This window comes from Ranitomeya variabilis, chromosome 1 (genome assembly GCF_051348905.1).
Source record: "Ranitomeya variabilis isolate aRanVar5 chromosome 1, aRanVar5.hap1, whole genome shotgun sequence".
Taxonomy (NCBI): domain Eukaryota; kingdom Metazoa; phylum Chordata; class Amphibia; order Anura; family Dendrobatidae; genus Ranitomeya; species Ranitomeya variabilis.
In genome coordinates, this window is record NC_135232.1 from 259717640 (window position 1) to 259740417 (window position 22778).

The 22778-nt window shown below is 46.5% G+C and overlaps 1 protein-coding gene across 1 annotated transcript in view; it reads left to right on the top strand.

The window, feature by feature from the left end:
• Window positions 1-315: 315 nt before the first annotated feature.
• GNB1L (G protein subunit beta 1 like) overlaps window positions 316-22778 on the top strand; it is a 716249-nt gene continuing 693786 nt past the window's right edge. The window contains exon 1 of the mRNA XM_077293397.1: window positions 316-412. The gene's annotated coding sequence lies outside the window, so the exon portion shown is untranslated. The remainder of the gene's footprint in view (window positions 413-22778) is intronic.

The window sequence follows — 22778 nt, forward strand, 5'->3', positions numbered from 1 at the left end:
AATTGGCCATTTTTATGCGCTAAACGCTCTCATTTTTCATATTTCTAGTGCAGTATTGCAGTTCAGTTTTCATGTTTCATGTTTGCATGTCTTAGCGCTGCAGTGTGCTGCCTTTTTTATTTGATTATACATGAGTTGGTTACTCTAGGTTCAGCACCTGTTCACACTTAGTCTATGTATGGATGTGACGGTCAGTTTTTTCAAATATATTATTTAGCCTTCTGACTGAGCACTCCGCCTCCTAGCCCAGGTGTTTTAATCGCAACAGGTCCAGTACCCCTCCACAGAGAGAGAGAATATGAGTCTAGGAAGAGGTTTTCACAGGTACCCATTCACATGGAGACGTTTATTCTCAGCGAGGTAGGCAAGCGTAGGACCTGATATACGAGAGATGCCGTAAAGGGGCTATCAGGTACACATAAAATTGGCCATTTTTATGCGCTAAACGCTCTCATTTTTCATATTTCTAGTGCAGTATTGCAGTTCAGTTTTCATGTTTCATGTTTGCATGTCTTAGCGCTGCAGTGTGCTGCCTTTTTTATTTGATTATACATGAGTTGGTTACTCTAGGTTCAGCACCTGTTCACACTTAGTCTATGTATGGATGTGACGGTCAGTTTTTTCAAATATAACATACAACAGAACATACAGCATATAACATACAACAGAACATACAACATATAACAGAACATATAACAAATAACATACAACAGAACATACAACACATACCATACAACAGAAAATACAACATATAACACAACATACAACAGAACATACAACACATAACATACAACACATAACATACAACATGTAACAGAACACACAACATACAACAGAACATACAACATATAACATACAACAGAACATACAACACATAACATAGAAGATACAACAGAACATACAACATATAACATACAACAGAACATGCAACACATAACAGAACAGAACATACAACATATAACAGAACATACAACATACAACAGAACATACAACAGAACATACAACATATAACATACAACAGAACGTACAACACATAACATAGAACAGAACATACAACATACAACAGAACATACAATATACAACAGATAACATAACATACAACACACAACAGAACATACAATATATAACAGAACATACAACATATAACATACAACATACAACAGAACATACAACGTACAACATACAACAGAACATACAACACATAACATACAACATATAACAGAACATATAACATATACCAGAACATACAACATATAACAGAACATACAACATACAACAGAACATACAACATATAAAATACAACATACAACAGAACATACAACACATAACATACAACATATAACAGAACATAGAACATACACCAGAACATACAACATTTAACATACAACATACAACAGAACATACAACACATAACATACAACATATAACAGAACATAGAACATACACCAGAACATACAACATTTAACATACAACATACAACAGAACATACAACACATAACATATAACAGAACATATAACAGAACATACAACATATAACATACAACAATACAACAGAACATACAACATATAACATACAACATATAGCAGAACATAAAACATACAACAGAACCTACAACATACAACATATAACAGAACATACAACATATAACATATAAAATATAACATACAGCATACAACAGAGCATACAACATATAACAGAACATACAACATATAACATACAACAGAACATACAACATATAACATACAACATATAATTGTACATACAACAGAACATATAGCATACAATGCATACAGTACATTCATACATTGTATACAATACATACATATACATAGAGTACATACTCACCATCACCTTGTCACCTTGATCCCCGAAGCCAGTGTCACCTGTAAAAAATATTTAAATAATAAACAAACAATATACTTCCTGATCCGCAGATATCCAATTAATATGAGTGTCCCATGACGATCTCCGTCTAGAGCAGCAGCATCAGCTGATGCGACCACTCTCCAGGGGCTCCAGGAATACAATGACGGAGGTATCCTTCCGCACTGTATTCCTCCGCCACTGTAAAAAATAGTCTCTAGTCTCACTGGTGGCACTGCTGTGTGGGAAAATTCACACAGCAATGCCATAAAGTGAGACCCTGAACTAAGGTAACCTCTTCAGTGATGCACTGAAGGAGCCATTGTCTCCTGTCAGTGTGTCACTGAAGGCTTATAGAGCAGTGACATCACCCGATGTCACTGTTCTATAGGGAAGATCGTCATGGGACATTCATTATTAATTGGACTGCGTCGGACAGGGAGTATACGGTTTATTATTTTTTACTTTTTGCTGGTGATTGAGTATGGTAAGTATGGTTAAATTAAGAATAATAAAATACTTTTTTCTGGCTGTGTCTTTCTTTATTTTTTTAACTCTTTCACTACTATTGGATTAATAATGGATAGGCGTCTTATTGACGCCTCTCCATTATTAATCTGGCTTAATGTCACCTTACATTAACAAGGTGACATTAACCCCTTATTACCCCATATCCCACCGCTACTCGGGAGTGGGAAGAGAGGGGCTAAGTGCCGGAATTGGCGCATCTTACAGACGCGTCATTTCTGGGGTGGCTGGGGGCTGGTATTTGTAGCCGGGGGGGGCAATATCCATGGCCCCTCTGTAGGCTATGAATATTAGCCCGCAGCTGTCTGCGTAGCCTTTCTGGCTATAAAATATAGGGGGACCCCACGTCATTTTTTTGGGTCCCCTTATTTTAATAGCCAGTAAAAGCTACACAGACAGCTGCGGGCTGATATTCATAGCCTGGGAGGGGCCATGGGTATTAACCCAGTCCCAGGCTACAAATTTTGGCCCTCAGCCATTGGCTTTCCCCCTCTGACACAGAAAATTGCGCGGGAGCCCACACCATTTTTTTGTTTTAATTAAATTAAACGTTCTTTAAGAAACAGGCCTTGCTATTATATATCTATGGATATATCTGGATCGCCCCCAGGCGCAGGGCAGTGGGGTACTCGGTACGGGGTCCCTCTGTCTCGGTTCTGGGGATGTCACGGTGGCCCGAACCGGTCCGAGGCCCTGCTAAGGGGCGCCCAATTAAAGGGTGTAGTTTGTCAAGTGTTCGTGACGCCACCTGTGGTGTTCGGCCAGGGTGACCGACGCTGCTTAGGGGTCCGCTGGGGTGATGTTATGGCAGCTAGATGGAATGCCTTCCCACAGGTGAAGAATGTCCCCAGGGCTTCCCAGTAAGGTAGATGATGATGGTGTAGGTCGCAGTAAATAACGAGGACACAGGGTTGCAGTCTCTTTACCCTTTACTGTAGACTTCAGCGTCCACAATCCAGAGCACTGCTAACAGGGCTGGCTGAATCCGGCCGGTCCGAAGGCACATCCAGAGTTCCCGTTGCAGGTGGAAATCAGTAGCCTTCCCACTAGCGCATGTGTGTTGTAGTACTTCCTGTTGTGAATTCCGCTCTTGGGCTCCCTCCGGTGGTTGTAAGTGGCACTTTTGTGAGTTCTGCTCTTGGGCTCCCTCCGGTGGTTTTAAGTGGAATGGCTGCTCCTTGGATTTAGCATCAGCAGCTGCTTCCACTGATTGTCTTTCTGGCTCGGCTATTTTAGTCTGGCCTTATCCCTCAGCCAGTGCCAGTTGTCAATGGTTCCTGTTTGGAGTCACATCTCTTTTGGATTTCCCTGATATTCTGACCAGTTCAGCAAAGATAAGTCCTTGCTTGTTCTTTTGCAGTCCACTTGTTGTGGACTTGATTGTTCAGTGCATTCTATGTTTTTCTTTCTAGTCCAGCTTATCAGTATGGATTTGTTCATTTAAGCTGGAAGCTCTGGGCAGCAGATTTGCCCTCCACACCTTTAGTCAGATGTGGAGATTTTTGTAAAACTCTGCGGTGGATTTTTCTAGTTTTAATACTGACCGCACAGTATTCTGTCCTGTACTATCTATCTAGCTAGAAGTGGCCTCCTTTGCTACATCTTGGTTTCATTCTACGTTTGTCATTTCCCTCTCCACTCACAGTCAATATTTGTGGGGGGCTACCTATCCTTTGGGGATTTTCTCTGAGGCAAGATAGCTTTCCTGTTTCTACCTTCAGGGGTAGTTAGTTCTCCGGCTGTGACGAGGTGTCTAGGGAGTGACAGGAACATCCCACGGCTACTTCTAGTGTTGTGTTAAGCTCAGGAACTGCGGTCAGTATAGTTACCACCTGCTCAGAGCTCGTCGCATGTCTCTCCTAAACCACCAGTTCATAACAGCAAAAACAGGGGAGAAGCCAGCACTGCTGAAGGTCAAAACGCAATATCTAAAGTGCACATGCACATAATAAATTCTGACTGTATTTCAAATATGAGATATTTAGCAAATAATTGATCAATTCTTTGAGCTACCCCGCCACTTCACGGCAATCTCATAATTTATTATGTGCATGTGCACTTTAGATATTGCGTTTTGACCTTCAGCAGTGCTGGCTTCTCTCCTCTTTTTGCTTCTGTATTGGTATGTGGCTGACCACCACTGTTGCCGCGCACGCTGGGTCATATGCGCCATTCTGTCTGGGTTCACTATGATTGATAGGCTGCTGTGCACACACACACAGCAGCCCTGCCCTGCCTCAGGCTCTAGTTAATTAGGCAGCTGTGCCTCAGCCAGTTTCATCCTTTAACTTTGGCGTTGGTTTGGCAGTGTGGAGGCCAGATCTGATATGTCCGCACAGGACCTGATCAGCCTCTATCCGCGCTCGCCTTCCTGGCACTAAGGGAGTGATTCTGTCAATGCTCCAGGTACAGTTTGTCATGTAATGTTATGTAATGTGGTCTGTCCTTTTTTTTTTTTTTTCTCACTCTCTATACATTTAGGAGGCCGTAATGGCACTATGTAAATAAAAAACGTAGAGTTAGGACTGCCCCATTATGAGATTGCCGTGAAGTGGCGGGGTAGCTCAAAGAATTGATCAATTATTTGCTAAATATCTCATATTTGAAATACAGTCAGAATTTATTATGTGCATGTGCACTTTAGATATTGCGTTTTGACCTTCAGCAGTGCTGGCTTCTCTCCTCTTTTTGCTTCTGTATTGGTATGTGGCTGACCACCACTGTTGCCGCGCACGCTGGGTCATATGCGCCATTCTGTCTGGGTTCCCTATGATTGATAGGCTGCTGTGCACACACACACAGCAGCCCTGCCCTGCCTCAGGCTCTAGTTAATTAGGCAGCTGTGCCTCAGCCAGTTTCATCCTTTAACTTTGGTGTTGGTTTGGCAGTGTGGAGGCCAGATCTGATATGTCCGCACAGGACCTGATCGGCCTCTATCCGCGCTCGCCTTCCTGGCACTAAGGGAGTGATTCTGTCAATGCTCCAGGTACAGTTTGTCATGTAATGTTATGTAATGTGGTCTGTCCTTTATTTTTTTTTTCTCACTCTCTATACATTTAGGAGGCCGTAATGGCACAATGTAAATGAAAAACGTAGAGTTAGGACTGCCCCATTATGAGATTGCCGTGAAGTGGCGGGGTAGCTCAAAGAATTGATCAATTATTTGCTAAATATCTCATATTTGAAATACAGTCAGAATTTATTATGTGCATGTGCACTTTATATATTGCGTTTTGACCTTCAGCAGTGCTGGCTTCTCTCCTCTTTTTGCTTCTGTATTGGTATGTGGCTGACCACCACTGTTGCCGCGCACGCTGGGTCATATGCGCCATTCTGTCTGGGTTCACTATGATTGATAGGCTGCTGTGCACACACACACAGCAGCCCTGCCCTGCCTCAGGCTCTAGTTAATTAGGCAGCTGTGCCTCAGCCAGTTTCATCCTTTAACTTTGGTGTTGGTTTGGCAGTGTGGAGGCCAGATCTGAAATGTTCGCACAGGACCTGATCGGCCTCTATCCACGCTCGCCTTCCTGGCACTAAGGGAGTGATTCTGTCAATGCTCCAGGTACAGTTTGGTACCAGATGGTATGGATAGGACGACCCGTATGACGGGGTAGGCCTGGAGCTATTTTATAGGGACCCTAGAAACGCCCCTCTCCCACAATTTGCCTCCATTGTCTTCATTAGGTTAAAGGTTGGGCAGCCAACTTGGAATTAACTGTCATGCCATAGTTTGAAGTAATGCGTAGAGCCTATTACTCTCTCGGTGTCCCGGCCACCGGCTACGCGCCTCAGAAGGAGGTTGCCGATCTCGGGGCAGACCCTCCTCCCAGTGTTATCTCCTTGTGCTGTGATCTCATTGCTCACTCTCCACAATATACTTCGCTTCGTGTCCTTTCTTAAGATGCTGCCGCAATGAGGTGCAGGCGCAGCTCCGTAATGTTCTCTCGCTCTGTCTCTGTCAGGATCCCACCCCTGACAGGGACCTCTGTCTGCAGCTCAGATGTTCCTCCTTCTCCCCCTGTCTGCCTGACAGGTCTTCCCTGGGTCAAACCCAGTAGCGTTCTCCCTGACTTCCTATCCAAACCACCAGTTTTACCCGTGTGTGAGGAGTGGCCTAGTAAATAGAACCTTTGCCCCCCCTGGTGGAATGGAGTGTGAAGTGTAGTGTGTGACTGTGATACCTGGTCAGGTGAACTCCTTTAGTGCCATCAGATGTACCATCACTCCCCCTGGTGGAAGAGCAACAATACTGCAACGACCAGGACTCAGGGGCGCTGCACTCACCCCCCCCCCCCCGTTAAATCCAGTACTCCCAGACTGGGAAGAGAAGAACAACAATACATGTTAGCAAAAGACATACAAAAATTTTGGAATGCTGTAAACAAGTAAATATAACAATGCTTCCCTTTATGGGAGGTGAGAACACTTGAACGTTGCAAACAAGAACATATTTACATTGTGCTTAAGATTTTAAATAACATTTATTAATTTAACTAACTATAAATAACTATTATTACCCAGCTGGGCATACTATCTATGAAGTGCAAATACAAAACAGTACTCTTCCTTTAACGGTGTGTACCCACTAAAGGCATGCTATAAAACTCAAAAGTGCAAATTAACATTTTCTTTATTTTCTCTTTTACTTTCACGTATGCAGGACTATCTGTCTACCCCTACGGGCCTACTGCATCTTTCTTTAGCTTTTCTTCTCATGAAATTCTAATATTACTTTAACTTCAGTTTTATTCAATAGCATTATAAGACATTTCTTATTCCTAGCTACATACTATCACTATGTAAAACATTATTACTATCTAACTTTTTAAGGCAACATTATCATGTTTTAGGCTAAGTGCAACAAATGAACATTCCCTTTAAGAGGAAACCAAGTCTTTTCTGAGGTAGTGCAAACTATCAATTTGCAAGTCTGTTTAAAGCAAGAACTTTCACACTGTAATCAGGAACAGTCTCTTCAAAAAGCTCTTCTTTTTGTAAAACCAGTAGTGAGCACCTTTAAAAAGGTGCAAACTATATACAGTGACAGTTTGTGAACCATTCACCATCCATGATTCGGCAGTCTTTGATAAACGTAGAAAACTTGTGCAAAAACATAAAACAATAGGGATCCTGGGTCAACAAAGGGATCCCTTTAAGAATTAACCCTGAACGGGTTTAGCAGCAAAACAGAAAAACAAACAGTTAACTATTTACATCCTCAAGTTTCCGAGGTTCATCCTCATAAATCCGGAGGCTTCCACCAGGGCTTCACCTGACAGGTAGCCCTCTGTGGCTTGGGAAAACTTGATTCCAAGTCCACTCCCGGCGCCTGGTGCACTCCGTGAGTCTGTTCTTTCTGCACGACCAGGTCGTGCGCGGCAATAAAGGTCTGGGTGGTCTGATGGATGATACCAGCGGCGGCAGATGGTTCTGGATACTGCCAGGAGGGTTGTGCATCGCTGAATATTTCGGGCCCACCATCCGTGCCCCTTTTGGTACCGGCAGTAGGTGACGGCATCGCCGGGCTTCAAGACGGGATCTGTTGTGAATTCCGCTCTTGGGCTCCCTCCGGTGGTTGTAAGTGGCACTTTTGTGAGTTCTGCTCTTGGGCTCCCTCCGGTGGTTTTGAGTGGAACTGCTGCTCCTTGGATTTAGCAGTCAGCAGCTGCTTCCACTGATCGTCTTTCTGGCTCAGCTATTTATCCTGGCTCTATCCTTCAGCCTGGGCCAGTTGTCAATGGTTCCTGGTTGGATTCACATCTCTGCTTGGATTTCCCTGATATTCTGACCAGTTCAGCAAAGATAAGTCCTTGCTTGTTCTTTTGCTGTCCACATATTGTGGACTTAATCGTTCAGCTCTTTCTATGTTTTTTCTTGTCCAGCTTGTCAATATGGATTTATTCAGTTAAGCTGGAAGCTCTGGGAAGCAGATTTACCCTCCACACCTTTAGTCAGGTGTGGAGATTTTTGTAAACTCTGTGGTGGATTTTTCTAGATTTTAATACTGACCGCACAGTATTCTGTCCTGTTCTATCTATCTAGCTAGACTGGCCTCCTTTGCTACATTCTGATTTCATTCTGCGTATGTCATTTCCCTCTCCACTCACAGTCAATATTTGTGGGGGGCTGCCTTTCCTTTGGGGGTGAGGGTTGTGACGTTCCTTTGATGTCAATTTCCTCTTCCCCCTCTTCTGAAGTCCTTGAGTTTTTGTCGGATTTCCAGGATGTATTTGATGAGCCCAAGTCCAGCTCCCTTCCTCCACATAGGGACTGTGATTGTGCTATTAACTTGATTCCTGGCTGTAAGTTCCCTAAGGGCCGACTTTTCAATCTGTCTGTGCCAGAGCATGCCGCCATGCGGAGTTATGTCAAGGAGTCTTTGGAAAAGGGGTATATTCAGCCGTCTTCCTCACCATTGGGAGCGGGATTCTTTTTTGTTGCCAAGAAGGATGGCTCCTTGAGACCCTGTATTGATTATCGCCTTCTTAATAAGATCACGGTCAAATTCCAATACCCTTTACCTTTGCTTTCTGATTTGTTTGCTCGGATTAAGGGGGCTAGTTGGTTTACTAAGATTGACCTTCGAGGGGCATATAATCTTGTTCGTATTAAACAGGGTGACGAATGGAAAACTGCATTTAATACGCCCGAAGGCCATTTTGAATACCTTGTGATGCCTTTCGGGCTATCTAATGCTCCTTCTGTATTTCAGTCCTTCATGCATGATATTTTCCGCAATTATCTTGATAAATTCATGATTGTGTATTTGGATGATATTTTGATTTTTTCCGATGATTGGGAGTCTCATGTGAAGCAGGTCAGGATGGTATTCCAGATCCTTCGTGATAATGCTTTATTTGTGAAAGGGTCTAAGTGCCTATTTGGAGTTCAGAAGGTCTCTTTTTTGGGTTTTATTTTTTCTCCCTCGTCTATAGAAATGGATCTTGTTAAGGTCCAAGCCATTCATGACTGGATTCAACCCACATCGGTGAAGAGCCTTCAGAAATTTTTGGGCTTTGCTAATTTTTATCGCTGTTTCATTGCCAACTTTTCCAGTGTGGTTAAGCCCCTGACCGATTTGACGAAGAAAGGCGCTGATGTGACGAATTGGTCCTCTGCGGCGGTTGAGGCCTTTCAGGAGCTTAAACGCCGATTTACTTCTGCCCCTGTGTTGCGTCAGCTGGATGTTTCTCTTCCTTTTCAGGTTGAGGTTGGCGCTTCTGAGATTGGGGCAGGGGCCGTTTTGTCTCAGAGGAATTCTGATGGTTCTTTGATGAAACCGTGTACATTTTTTTCCAGAAAGTTTTCGCCTGCGGAGCGCAATTATGACGTTGGCAATCGGGAGTTGTTGGCTATGAAGTGGGCATTTGAGGAGTGGCGACATTGGCTTGAGGGAGCCAAGCACCGCGTTGTGGTCTTGACCGATCATAAGAATCTGATTTACCTCGAGTCGGCCAAGCGGCTGAACCCTAGACAGGCTCGATGGTCCCTGTTTTTCTCCCGTTTTGATTTTGTGGTCTCGTATCTTCCGGGATCTAAGAATTTTAAGGCTGATGCCTTCTCTAGGAGTTTTTTGCCTAATTCTTCTGGAGTCCTTGAGCTGGTTGGCATTCTTAAGGAAGGGGTGATTCTTTCTACCATCTCCCCTGATTTGCGGCGGGTGCTTCAGGAATTTCAGGCTGATAAACCTGACCGCTGTCCAGTGGGGAAGCTGTTTGTTCCTGATAGATGGACTAGTAAGGTAATTTCTGAGGTTCATTCTTCAGTGTTGGCTGGTCATCCTGGGATTTTTGGTACCAGAGATTTGGTTGCTAGGTCCTTTTGGTGGCCTTCCTTGTCGCGGGATGTGCGTTCTTTTGTGCAGTCCTGTGGGACTTGTGCCCGGGCCAAGCCTTGCTGTTCCCGCGCTAGTGGGTTGCTTTTGCCTTTGCCGGTCCCTGAGAGGCCCTGGACGCATATTTCCATGGATTTTATTTCGGATCTTCCTGTTTCCCAGAAGATGTCTGTTATCTGGGTGGTTTGTGACCAGTTCTCTAAAATGATCCATTTGGTACCTTTGCCTAAGTTGCCTTCCTCCTCCGATTTGGTTCCATTGTTTTTTCAGCATGTGGTTCGTTTGCATGGCATTCCGGAGAATATTGTGTCTGACAGAGGATCCCAGTTTGTGTCCAGATTTTGGCGGTCCTTTTGTGCTAAGATGGGCATTGATTTATCTTTTTCGTCGGCCTTCCATCCTCAGACAAATGGCCAAACTGAGCGAACTAATCAGACCCTGGAAACTTATTTAAGATGTTTTGTTTCTGCTGATCAGGATGACTGGGTGACTTTTTTGCCATTGGCCAAGTTTGCCCTTAATAATCGGGCCAGTTCTGCTACTTTGGTTTCACCTTTTTTTTGTAATTCTGGTTTCCATCCTCGTTTTTCCTTGGGTCAGGTTGAGCCTTCTGACTGTCCTGGGGTGGATTCTGTGGTGGATAGGTTACAGCAGATTTGGAACCATGTGGTGGACAATTTGACATTGTCACAAGAGAAGGCTCAGCGCTTTGCTAACCGCCGTCGCTGTGAGGGTCCCCGACTCCGTGTGGGGGATTTGGTGTGGTTGTCTTCTCGTTATGTTCGTATGAAGGTTTCTTCGCTTAAGTTTAAGCCTCGTTTCATCGGTCCTTATAAAATTTTGGAAATCCTCAACCCTGTGTCATTTCATTTGGACCTCCCAGCATCATTTGCCATTCATAATGTGTTCCATAGGTCTTTGTTGCGGAGGTATGTGGTGCCTGTGGTTCCTTCGGTTGATCCTCCTGCTCCAGTTCTGGTTGAGGGAGAATTGGAGTACGTGGTGGAGAAGAACTTGGATTCTCGTATTTCAAGATGGAGGCTTCAGTACTTGGTGAAGTGGAAGGGCTATGGTCAGGAGGATAATTCCTGGGTTGTCACCTCTGATGTTCATGCGGCCGATTTGGTTCGTGCCTTCCATGTGGCTCATCCTGATCGCCCTGGAGGCTCTGATGAGGGTTCGGTGACCCCTCCTCAAGGGGGGGTACTGTTGTGAACTCTGTTCTCGGACTCCCTCCTGTGGTTGTGAGTGGTACTGTGTGAGTTGTATCTTTGGGCTCCCTCTGGTGGCTCTTTTGTCATTCTGCGGGTCTGTGGCTGGGATCAGCTGCCTCGTTACCTGCTAGCCAGGTTTCTTATTTAACTCACCTGGACCGTCATTTGTTGCCTGCTGTCGTTGTATTCAGTGCTGTTCTGATTTGCTCCTGACTTCATTCGTTTTCAGTCTCTCCAAGAGAAGCTAAGTTTTTGCTCGTTCATTTTTGCTCATCTGTGTTCTATAGGTTTCTCAGTATACGATGAGTTCTGTCCAGCTTGCTAATATGTGATCTTTCGCTTGCTGGTAGCTCTGGGGTGCAGAGTTTCTCCCCTCACATCGTTAGTTGGTGTGGGGGTTCTTGCATTCTCTGCGTGGATATTTTTTTGATAGGGTTTTTTACTGACCACACAGATTCTTTGCTATCCTCTTTCTGTTTAGTATTAGTGGGCCTCCTTTGCAGAACCTGTTTTCATTTCTACGTTTGTGCTTTCTCCTTTAGTCACCGTTATTATTTGTGGGGGGCTGTTCTAAACTTTGGGGTTATTTCTCTGAGGCAAGTGAGGCTTTTATTTCTCTCTAGGAGTAGCTAGTTTCTCAGGCTGTGAAGAGACGTCTAGGAATTTTAGGAATGTTCCACGGCTGCCTATAGTGTGTGCGGTTAGGATCAGGTTTGCGGTCAGTCTAGTTACCACATCCCCAGAGCTCGTCCTATGTTCTCTTACTTAGCTGGTCAGATTTGTGATCCTAAGCCACTAAGGATCATAACAGTTATGGCCAGGAGGATAATTCTTAGGTTGTTGCCTCCGATGTCCATGCCGCCGATTTGGTTCGTGCCTTTCACTTGGCTCGCCCTGATCGGCCTGGGAGCTCTGGTGAGGGTTCGGTGACCCCTCCTCAAGGGGGGGGTACTGTTGTGAATTCCGCTCTTGGGCTCCCTCCGGTGGTTGTAAGTGGCACTTTTGTGAGTTCTGCTCTTGGGCTCCCTCCGGTGGTTTTGAGTGGAACTGCTGCTCCTTGGATTTAGCAGTCAGCAGCTGCTTCCACTGATCGTCTTTCTGGCTCGGCTATTTATCCTGGCTCTATCCTTCAGCCTGGGCCAGTTGTCAATGGTTCCTTGTTGGATTCACATCTCTGCTTGGATTTCCCTGATATTCTGACCAGTTCAACAAAGATAAGTCCTTGCTTGTTCTTTTGCTGTCCACATATTGTGGACTTAATCGTTCAGCTCTTTCTATGTTTTTTCTTGTCCAGCTTGTCAATATGGATTTATTCAGTTAAGCTGGAAGCTCTGGGAAGCAGATTTACCCTCCACACCTTTAGTCAGGTGTGGAGATTTTTGTAAACTCTGTGGTGGATTTTTCTAGTTTTTTTTATACTGACCGCACAGTATTTTGTCCTGTTCTATCTATCTAGCTAGACTGGCCTCCTTTGCTACATTCTGATTTCATTCTGCATATGTCATTTCCCTCTCCACTCACAGTCAATATTTGTGGGGGCTGCCTTTCCTTTGGGGATTTTCTCTGAGGAAAGATAGCTTTCCTGTTTCCATCTTTAGGGGTAGTTAGTCCTCCGACTGTGACGAGGTGTCTAGGGAGTGACAGGAACATCCCACGGCTACTTCTAGTGTTGTGATAAGCTCAGGAACTGCGGTTAGTACAGGTACCACCTCCTCCAGAGCTCGTCCCATGTTGCTCCTAAACCACCAGTTCATAACAGGGATGCGCACCGTCTCCGCTCAGGCAGGACTCCCGGGTGACGTGGACCCTCACCGACGACCCGATCTCCTGCACGAACCCTCTTCCTCTCTGGGGTTGGTACACAATTACGACACCCCACTTCGGCAAGGAGCCTTCCAGCAACTCGCCTTGAGCCTCCCGCTCAACTTCCCACTGATACTCGGCGATCAGGTGGTTCCGGTACTCTCCCCAAAGGAAGAGTCCGAGGTCAGGTCCCCCCAGTGGTTTGGGGTCGGGCGGTGAAGATGCCGGGGCTCCAGCAGTCTCGGCAGTGAACGAGGCAAGTGAGGAAGGGAATCGGACTCCCGAGACACCACAGCACCGGGTACCTGCGCTTGCGGTGACCCTTCCAGCGCCACTCCACTCCTCCGAGGAAGGCACCAGGGCTGGTGATGGCGTAGGCAGCGGACTCCCCATTGGCAACTCCCAGGGGTCCAGGCTCTCCAGCGGTGGCATATCGGAGTAATCCTCCGGTGACAGGGGTCTGTGCGGGTGTCATGTCGGACGCTGTTCACACTAGGGCATCCGATAGACAGCAGTAACTCCAATTACGTCCACTACACGCTCAGTGGCATTGGCTAGATTTTATCCAGCTTGCTCGGCATTAATCTAGCTGGTAATCAGGTTGGAGGCTGGGTCACGCCCATGGCCTTTAAATAGTCGCGCTGGACTTTGGGCGTCGCCGATTATAGCTTGTGCTTTATGCCTAGTGGTTCCAGTCTGGAGTGGTGGTCTTGTTGTAGGAATATCGTATCTGGTGGTGTATTATCCTTTGTCATATTCCTCCTTCCTATTTGTATTTGTCTTGCCCTGTGCACATTATAGTGTATTCCTGTGTGTCTGCGGCGTGGAGCATTTTTCAGTTTTCCCTGTCTGTGCTTTCTGTGGGGATTGGTGTGTGGTCTCTTCACTGGGTGGCGGGTGGTGGTTTCAGCTTAGGGCTGAAACAGGAGTTAGGGTCAGGCCTAGCGGCCCATACATGCACACCTTTAGTGTAACTTCTGGGAAAGGGACAAACAGGGTTTCCCTAGCCTAAGGGATATCGCAGGGGCCCGGGTAACCAACCTTAGTCTACCCAGTTCCCCCGTGACATTATAATCGGCCCAAAAGAAAAAAAATATATATATATATTTTGGCATGTCATGGAGCCCATGACTTCCATAAACCGCCAGTTGAGGGCGCTGTTCTTACAGGTCACTGAATTGAAGGGGGCAGTTCAGCAACAGGGTCTTGTGGTATCTAATGTGCAAGTGGAAACTGCAGGTAGAGTTGCAGAGCCAAAAATCCCTTTACCTGAGAGGTTTCCTGGGGAAAGCAGTAAATTTGTTGTTTTCCGTGAAGCTTGCAAATTGTATTTTCGTATGCGCCCGCTTTCCTCAGGTAATGAGGCTCAGCGTGTGGGCTTGGTTTTGTCATTACTGAACAGAGACCCCCAAGCATGGGCGTTTTCATTACCTTCTGATTCAACTGCATTTAACTCAGTAGAGAGTTTTTTCTGCTCTTGGACTCATTTATGATGATCCTGACAGATTGGCTCTAGCAAAAATACGCGCTCTCCGCCAGGGGGAGCGAATGGCGGAGGATTACTGTTCTGAATTTTGCCACTGGGCGGTGGACACACAATGGAATGACCCAGCGCTGCGGAGTCAGTTTGTATGTGGGGTTTCGGGAAGGGTTAAACAAGCCCTTCTGATGTATGAGACTTCTGCTTCTCTAGAGTCTGCATGAGTCTTGTTGTCCGTATTGATCGCCGTTTGCGTCAGGGGGCGCTAGAGACACCGCCTATGGGGGAAGTTGTAGGTGTACGTGAGGTTGCTGCAGGTGAGCCCACGGAGCCTATGCAAATCGCAGGGGTGTCGCGTCATCAAGCCCCCTCGCTCAGGAAGCAGGGACTCTGTTTTTGCTTTGGTGAAAAGGGGCATTATGTAAATGCTTGTCCTCTGTTTTCTAAAAAAAAAAGCGCAACGGCAGAAAACTACTAAGCTCAGAGGGTGTGGAGGAGGCCAATCTGAGCTTATGCATATCCTCCATGGTGGTCTCTCAATGTGTGCTCCCTGCCAGAGTTATGGTCGCTGGCAGAGAGCTGCCAATCACTGTTTTTGTGGATAGTGGTTCGGCCACTAATCTCATTGATGAGGAGTTTACGCGCACGGCCGGGTTCACGGTCGAAAAATTGCCTCTTCCTATCCGGGTGGTCACCATCAATGCTACCCCTCTCCCACAGGGGGAGATTACTCAGTTTGTGGCTAAAGTGAAACTCCACATTGGGGTACTACATTTTGAGCAGGTTACATGTAGGGTGCTCAGTAATCTTCCTGCACAAATGGTTTTGGGTTTTCCATGGTTATCTTTGCATAACCCAGTGATTGACTGGAAAACTCAGGACATAATCCAGTGGAGCGGATTTTGCCAGGAGAATTGCCTGGCCACATGTGTGTCCGCCGTGACTCCTAGCATTCCTGAGTCACTGCTGGATTTTGCGGATGTGTTCTCAGAGAAGGGTTGCTCAGAATTGCCACCACATCGCCCCTATGACTGTACTATCAGGTTTAAACCTGGGGCCAAATTGCCTAAAGCTAGGATGTTTAACATCTCTGGTCCTGAGAGTCAAGCTTTAAAGGACTACATTGCTGAGAGTTTGAGCAAAGGGCACATCAGGCCTTCATCCTTGCCTGTGGCAGCGGGGTTCTTCTTCGTTAAAAAGAAAGATGGCGCACTACGCCCGTGTCTGGATTTCAGGGAGTTAAACCAGATTACGGTTCGTGATCCATACCCTATGCCACTTATACCGGATTTGTTCAACCAGGTGGCTGGTGCTAAGTGGTTCTCCAAGCTTGACCTCAGGGGGGCGTACAACCTCATAAGAGTCCGTCAAAGTGATGAGTGGAAGACGGCTTTTAATACTCCTGAGGGTCATTTTGAAAATTTGGTGATGTCATTTGGGTTGACAAACGCACCTGCAGTATTTCAACATTTCATAAATGATGTGTTCTCGCATGTTTTGGGGAAATTCGTTATTGTGTACTTAGATGACATTCTCATTTATTCATGCGACCGTGATACTCATTTAGAGCATGTCAGGCAGGTGTTACAGCTTCTCAGAGAGAATAAGCTCTATGCTAAACTTGAGAAATGTGTATTTTCGGTTCAGGAGTTGCCTTTCTTGGGTTATATTGTGTCCGCTTCCGGGTTTAAAATGGACGCTGCTAAGGTGCAAGCGGTGCTGAGTTGGGAACGGCCTGATAACCTACAAGCGCTTTAGCGGTTCCTTGGGTTTTCTAACTACTATAGGAGGTTTATCAAAGATTTTTCTACCATTGCTAAACCGCTTACTGACATGACGAAAAAGGGTACCAATTTCTCCGCCTGGCCTGAGGCTGCTGTGTGTGCATTCGAATTTCTTAAGAACAGTTTTGCTTCGGCCCCCATTCTGGTGCAGCCGGACGTATCGAAACCATTTACCGTGGAAGTCGATGCGTCTGAGGTTGGAGTGGGGGCGGCGCTGTCACAAGGCTCATCTTTGGGCGAGTTGCGTCCATGCGCCTATTTTTCCAAGAAGCTGTCACCCGCCGAACGTAACTACGATATTGGCAACAGGGAATTGTTGGCTATCAAGTTGGCTTTTGAGGAATGGCGACACTTCTTGGAGGGGTCGGTCCACCAGGTTACAATTATCACTGACCATAAAAACCTGATTTATCTGGAGTCAGCCAAGTGTCTGTCCCCCAGGCAGGCTCGCTGGGCATTGTTTTTCACGCAGTTTAACTTTTTTGTTACTTACCGACCGGGGTCTAAGAACACTAAAGCGGATGCTTTATCCAGGTGTTTTCCGGGGGGAGAGCCTCGGGAAGATCCGGTACCCATCCTCCAAAAAGGTGCAGTGGTCTCGGCTCTCACGACAGAGGTTGAGGCTGAAATTGCCGAGGCTCAGGAGGAAGTACCACCAGAGCTTCCCATTAACAAATCGTTTGTACCGCTCCATCTTCGCCTAAAGTTGTTGGGTGAGCATCATGATGCTGTCCTGGCTGGCCATCCAGGGGTTAGGGGTACCTTGGAGTTGGTGTCGTGTCGGTTTTGGTGGGCCAAAATCTGACAGGGCTGAGACCCCTCGCTCCCATCCTGCTGGCACTTTACATCCGCTAGGGGTACCCAGTAGGCCATGGACAGAGATCTCCATGGATTTTATTACAGATTTGCCCTCTTCAGCTGGGAACACGGTCATCTTGGTGGTTGTTGATCGGTTCTCAAAAATGTCTCACTTTGTGTCCTTACCTTCGTTGCCTAACGCTAAGACTCTGGCTCAGGTATTTGTACAGGAGGTTGTCAGACTTCACGGGGTTCCGTCTGACTTCGTGTCTGATAGAGGTACACAGTTTGTGGCAAAATTTTGGAAAGCATTTTGCTCACGGCTGGGGATCAAGTTATCACATTCTTCGGCGTTTCATCCTCAGTCATATGGTCAGACCGAGCATATGAACCAGAATTTAGAGCAGTATTTACGCTGCTTTGTTTCTGACAATCAGGAGGAGTGGTCGAAGTTCCTTCCTTTAGTGGAGTTTGCGATAAATAATCACCGCCAGGAATCGTCTGGGGAGTCCCCGTTCTTTTGTGTTTACGGGCATCATCCTCAATTTTCTACTCTGCCTCAGGGGGGCTCTGCTGGTGTCCCGGAGGAGGACCAGCTAGGAGCCCAACTGTCATCTGTCTGGAGGAGAGTTAAACAGCGCTTGCTGAGTGTGGGTGCTAGGTACAAACGTGTGGCTGACAGTAGACATGTGCCAGGTCCGGACCTGAGTGTGGGTGACTGGGTGTGGTTGTCCACAAAAAACATCAAACTCAAAATACCATCCCTGGAATTAGGTCCAAGGTTTATTGGTCCATTTAGGGTCGCCGCCATCATTAACCCAGTCGCCTACCGATTGGAGCTTCCTAAGGTTTATAAGATACACAACGTGTTCCGCAGATCTTTGTTACAAAAGGTGGTGGGTTCCGTGGACACTATGCCGACGCCATCTCCAGTTTTGGTGGATGGCAATTTGGAATTTGAAGTCTCCAAGGTGGTTGACTCTCAAGTAGTGCGCCGCACGTTACAGTACCTGGTACACTGACGTGGTTATGGGCCGGAGGAGAGGTCTTGGGTATCAGCCTCGGACATTCATGCGGACCGGCTGGTCAGTATGTGTCACTGCCGCCATCCGGACAAGCCGGGTCCTATAAGTCATGAGGGCCCTGGGGTCCCTCGTAGAAGGCGGGGTTCTGTCATGTCGGACGCTATTCACACTAGGGCGTCCGACAGTGGTAATTCCGCATTTGTCCACTATGCGCTCAGTGGCGCCAGGCTAGATTTCGTCTAGGTTGTTCGGGGGTTAATCTAGCTGGTACTCGGATTGGAGGCTGGGTCTCGCCCACTGCCTTTAAATAGTTCTGCTGAACTTTGGGTGTCGCCGATTATAGCTTGTGTCTTGTGCCTGGTGATCTCGGTCTGGAGTGGTGGTCTAGGAGAGGAAATATCGTATCTGGTAGTGTATTATCCTTCGTCATATTTCTCCTTCTTATATTTGTATTTGTTTTGCCCTGTGCACATTATAGTGTTTTCCTGTGTGTCTGCGGTGTGGTGCGTTTTTAGTTTTCCCTGTCTGTGCTTTCTGTAGGAGTTGGTGTGAGGTTTTATCATTGGGTGGCGGGTGGATGTTTCAGCTTAGTACTGAAACAGGAGTCAGGGTCAGGCCTGGCAGCCCAGACATGCACACCTTCAGTGTTAACTCTGGGAGAGGGACAGACAGGGTTTCCCTAGTCTGAGAGATATTGCAGGGGCCCGGGTAATCAGCTGTAGTCTACCCAGTACCCCCGTGACAGAGGCACAATCATTCTTGAGGATACTTGACACGGAAAAAGGGAAAGGCAGTAATGCACAAAAAGGTAATAAAAAATGTTCAGAATCCTGACATGGAGTATGAGTGAGGTCCACTACCTGGGACACCGGGTAGGTGGGGGAGCTCTGAAGCCAGAGCTCGGGAAGGTGGATGCCATCACCTCCTCCTGGCCCTCTCCCAGGACCAAGAAGCAGGTGATGTCCTTCTTAGGGACTGCTGGGTACTATAGGAGGTTTGTTCCACACTATAGCACCCTGGCCAAGCCCCTGACGGACCTCACCAAGAAGAAGCTGCCTGTCACAGTCGACTGGACAGTCGCCTGTGAGACAGCCTTCCAGGCGCTCAAAACCGCCCTTTCTAGCTCTCCCGTACTACAGGCAGATGACTTCACGTGGCCGTTCGTAGTACAGACCGATGCCAGCCTCGGTGCTGTGCTCAGCCAGGTCGATGCTATGGGACATGAACACCCCGTTTTGTACCTGAGCAGGAAGCTCCTGCCAAGGGAAGTGGCCTATTCCACGATGGAGAAGGAATGTCTGGCAATTGTATGGGCCCTGCAGCATCTGCAGCCTTACTTGTACGGACGCCACTTCACCGTGGAAACAGACCACAACCCCCTCAGCTGGTTACACTCGGTCTCTGGGATGAATTGGAGGTTGCTACGCTGGGGCCTCGCTCTGCAGCAGTATCACTTCACCATTCACCACAGAAGAGGCAGAGACCATGGTAACGCTAATGGGTTGTCCCTGCGAGGAGAAGGTGCGGACGGGCGCATGGGGGAACACAGGAATGTGATACCCACTAGCACCCTCTAAAGCAGGGAGGTGTGATGAGGGAGCAGCTGCCATCTTGGATATGGGGCATACTAACAGAGATTGGCGTGACTCCATTTTGTCTCCTATCTGAATTCACCTGGTCACACATCTGCAGGGATGAGCGCTCCTGGCCCCCACCCTTTTCCCCTAGCTGAATAAAGTTCCTTTTAGTATGGTAATGAACTGAGCACAGTGTAGCAGGCAAATGGCACTTCAGAGCTTGAGTGAGGAAGCCACACCAGCAGGAGGCACGGAAGTGCCTCGGGGCTCAATTAAAGCATGCATGTCAGGTGGCTCGAGGAGCCTAAGTCTATTATCTGCCCAGCTGGACCGTCTCAGCCATGATATTATGAATTATAGATGCATCGTCCGAGGTACAGGCTCATAAAAAATATCCTCATGGCCCTGAAGAAATTGCGCATCTGACAGTGCAACTCCCGGGTCCATGGGCGTTCTGGAACCTGAGATATAGAGATCAGCCTCCCACAGCGACTGAATGGGTCCAGGTTTGATCCCTATACAACTGGCAGAACAAACCTCATGCGCTGGTACCGCCGGGGAATGATCCGATCACCCTGAGAGCAGTTATCCCATTTATTAGATATTGGATACAGATCTTGCAGGGAAGCTGAGGGGTGGAGATTGATAGCCCACCCAGTTACAGGCGGGAAAGACACAGAAGGCTTAAGAGCTGAGGACACTTGGAGAGTGGGAGACACAACAGAAGAAGACGATGATGAACTAAGGAATAGGGCATATGCCAGCGAGAGGGGAGCAAGCACATGCTTTCTGGGGGCTGCCCGGCAACTAAGTCTTGTACCTGTGGAGCGCAGAGCCCCCCCGGCTTCCAGAAGCGACCTTCAACCTGGTAAATTGACCTCCAGCTTTATACCTCTAATCTTTGTATTATGATTGTTATATTTTACTCTGACTGTAACTCTTGATATATTTTTACTGTATATTTCTTGTAATTACCTAGTGCGGCCTTAAGGCAATTAAACCATAAATTAATTTTGGGCTGATCCTTTTATTCTGATTGCGAATATTAGAATACCCCCAGACGGGTAACAGGGCAGTCTCCCCGGCGGCCATTTGCTCTAGGAGCAGTTCCCTTTTTGACCTGAGAGACAAAGGGGGCGCCGGAGAGCTGTGCCTGTGTAGTCACGGATTGGTGACGTGGGAGGAACTAGGTGTCCTTCACAATCATTTTTTTACTTTCCCTCAATTTGCTATATCATTTACAACCTTACAACCTGGTTGGTTTATTGGTTTATAGTGATTTTCTACTTTTAAATTATAGCCTATGTTGGGCTTTTTTGCTAATTTATCCATTGTACCAAGTTGGCACTAATTGTTGCAGGTACACTGCAGGTTAGCTAACAACTGTATTTTCATTAATTTTTTTCAATTTTTTTTAGTAATTTTTTACTCTCAGATGTCTGTTGCCTTGGTGTCCTCACCCACATATATAGACATATTATCTTTCCTTTATATAACAAATGTTGTATATTTACATCTAGCGCACTGTGATATATTTTAATAATTTGCAAAGCCTACAAATCACTGCAATGCTTTATGGTTACTTGGTTGCACCAATCAAGGATGGCCTGTACCGTAACGGGATCCATCTGAAACTCTGAAGCAGAAACTAGATGACCTAAGAACTGAAACTGTTGTACCTTATCATAAAGAATCTGAAGAACCTGCTGGACGTGGCTCCGGTGTTCCTCCTGAGTATGTGAGTAATTTAATGTCATCTAGATAGATCACTGCAAATCTACCCACCAGAGAGCAAAAACTGTAATTTGTAAAATTCTGAAAAACCGTTGGAGCATTGGTCAACCCGAATGGCATCACCACAGTTTCAAAATGATCCTCAGGTGTATTAAAAGTGGTTTTCCATTTGTCAGCCTATCAAACACATATGAGATTACATTTAGAGATGGGCGAACCCAAACAATAAAGTAAAGCATGCACTTCTCCATGAAGTCCATGTTACTGTTCGAGTTTAGCACTGCGAACACAGGCAGCACTGATCGGCGGTGAGATACTTACATCCGGGAACTTATGGTTCTCAAGCTGTCAGATGACAGCGTGAGCCAGCAGCTGTGACCAGTGGTAAAAAAGTTCTCTGGTCACAGGTGTCAACTAATGAGATAGTACTGCGCCCATCAGCCTACGCCTGCTGCAGCTGATAACAGCGAGAGCAGGTGCAACTGATGGGAGTATTCATCAGCCAGGGCCTATGCTGTAAATAAATATATAAAGTAAATAAATATAAATAAATAAAACCATGCTGTCCCGTGACGATCTGATGATTTGGAGAGCAGTCACATCAGTGACTGCTCTCCTCGTCAGCCGGCTCACACTGACAGGCGCGTAATTGCTCCTGCAGTGTCTAACACTGAGCTGCCATGAGAAAGTTCACCGGAGTTCAAAGTTGATGAACCCCGGTGACCTCACTTATTGCACCGCTGGCTGTGTAAGAACTTTTTCAAGCACGGAGTGGTGCCCTAAGTGAGGTACCCAGGGTTTATGAGCTTTGAACTCCCGTGAACTTTCTCACAGCAGCTCGGTGCTAGACACTGCAGGAGTGATTATTAGTGATGAGCGAGTGTACTCGCTGCCCAGGTTTTCCCGAGCACGCTCGGGTGACCTTCGAATATTTATGACTGCTCAGAGATTTAGTTTTCATCTTGGCAGCTGAATGATTTACAGCTACTAGCCTGCTTGATTACATGTGGGGATTCCCTAGTAACCAGGCAACCCCCACATGTACTCAGCCTGGCTAGTAGCTGTAAATCATTCAGCTGCCGCGATGAAAACTAAATCTCTGAGCAGTCATAAATACTCAGAGGTCACCCGAGC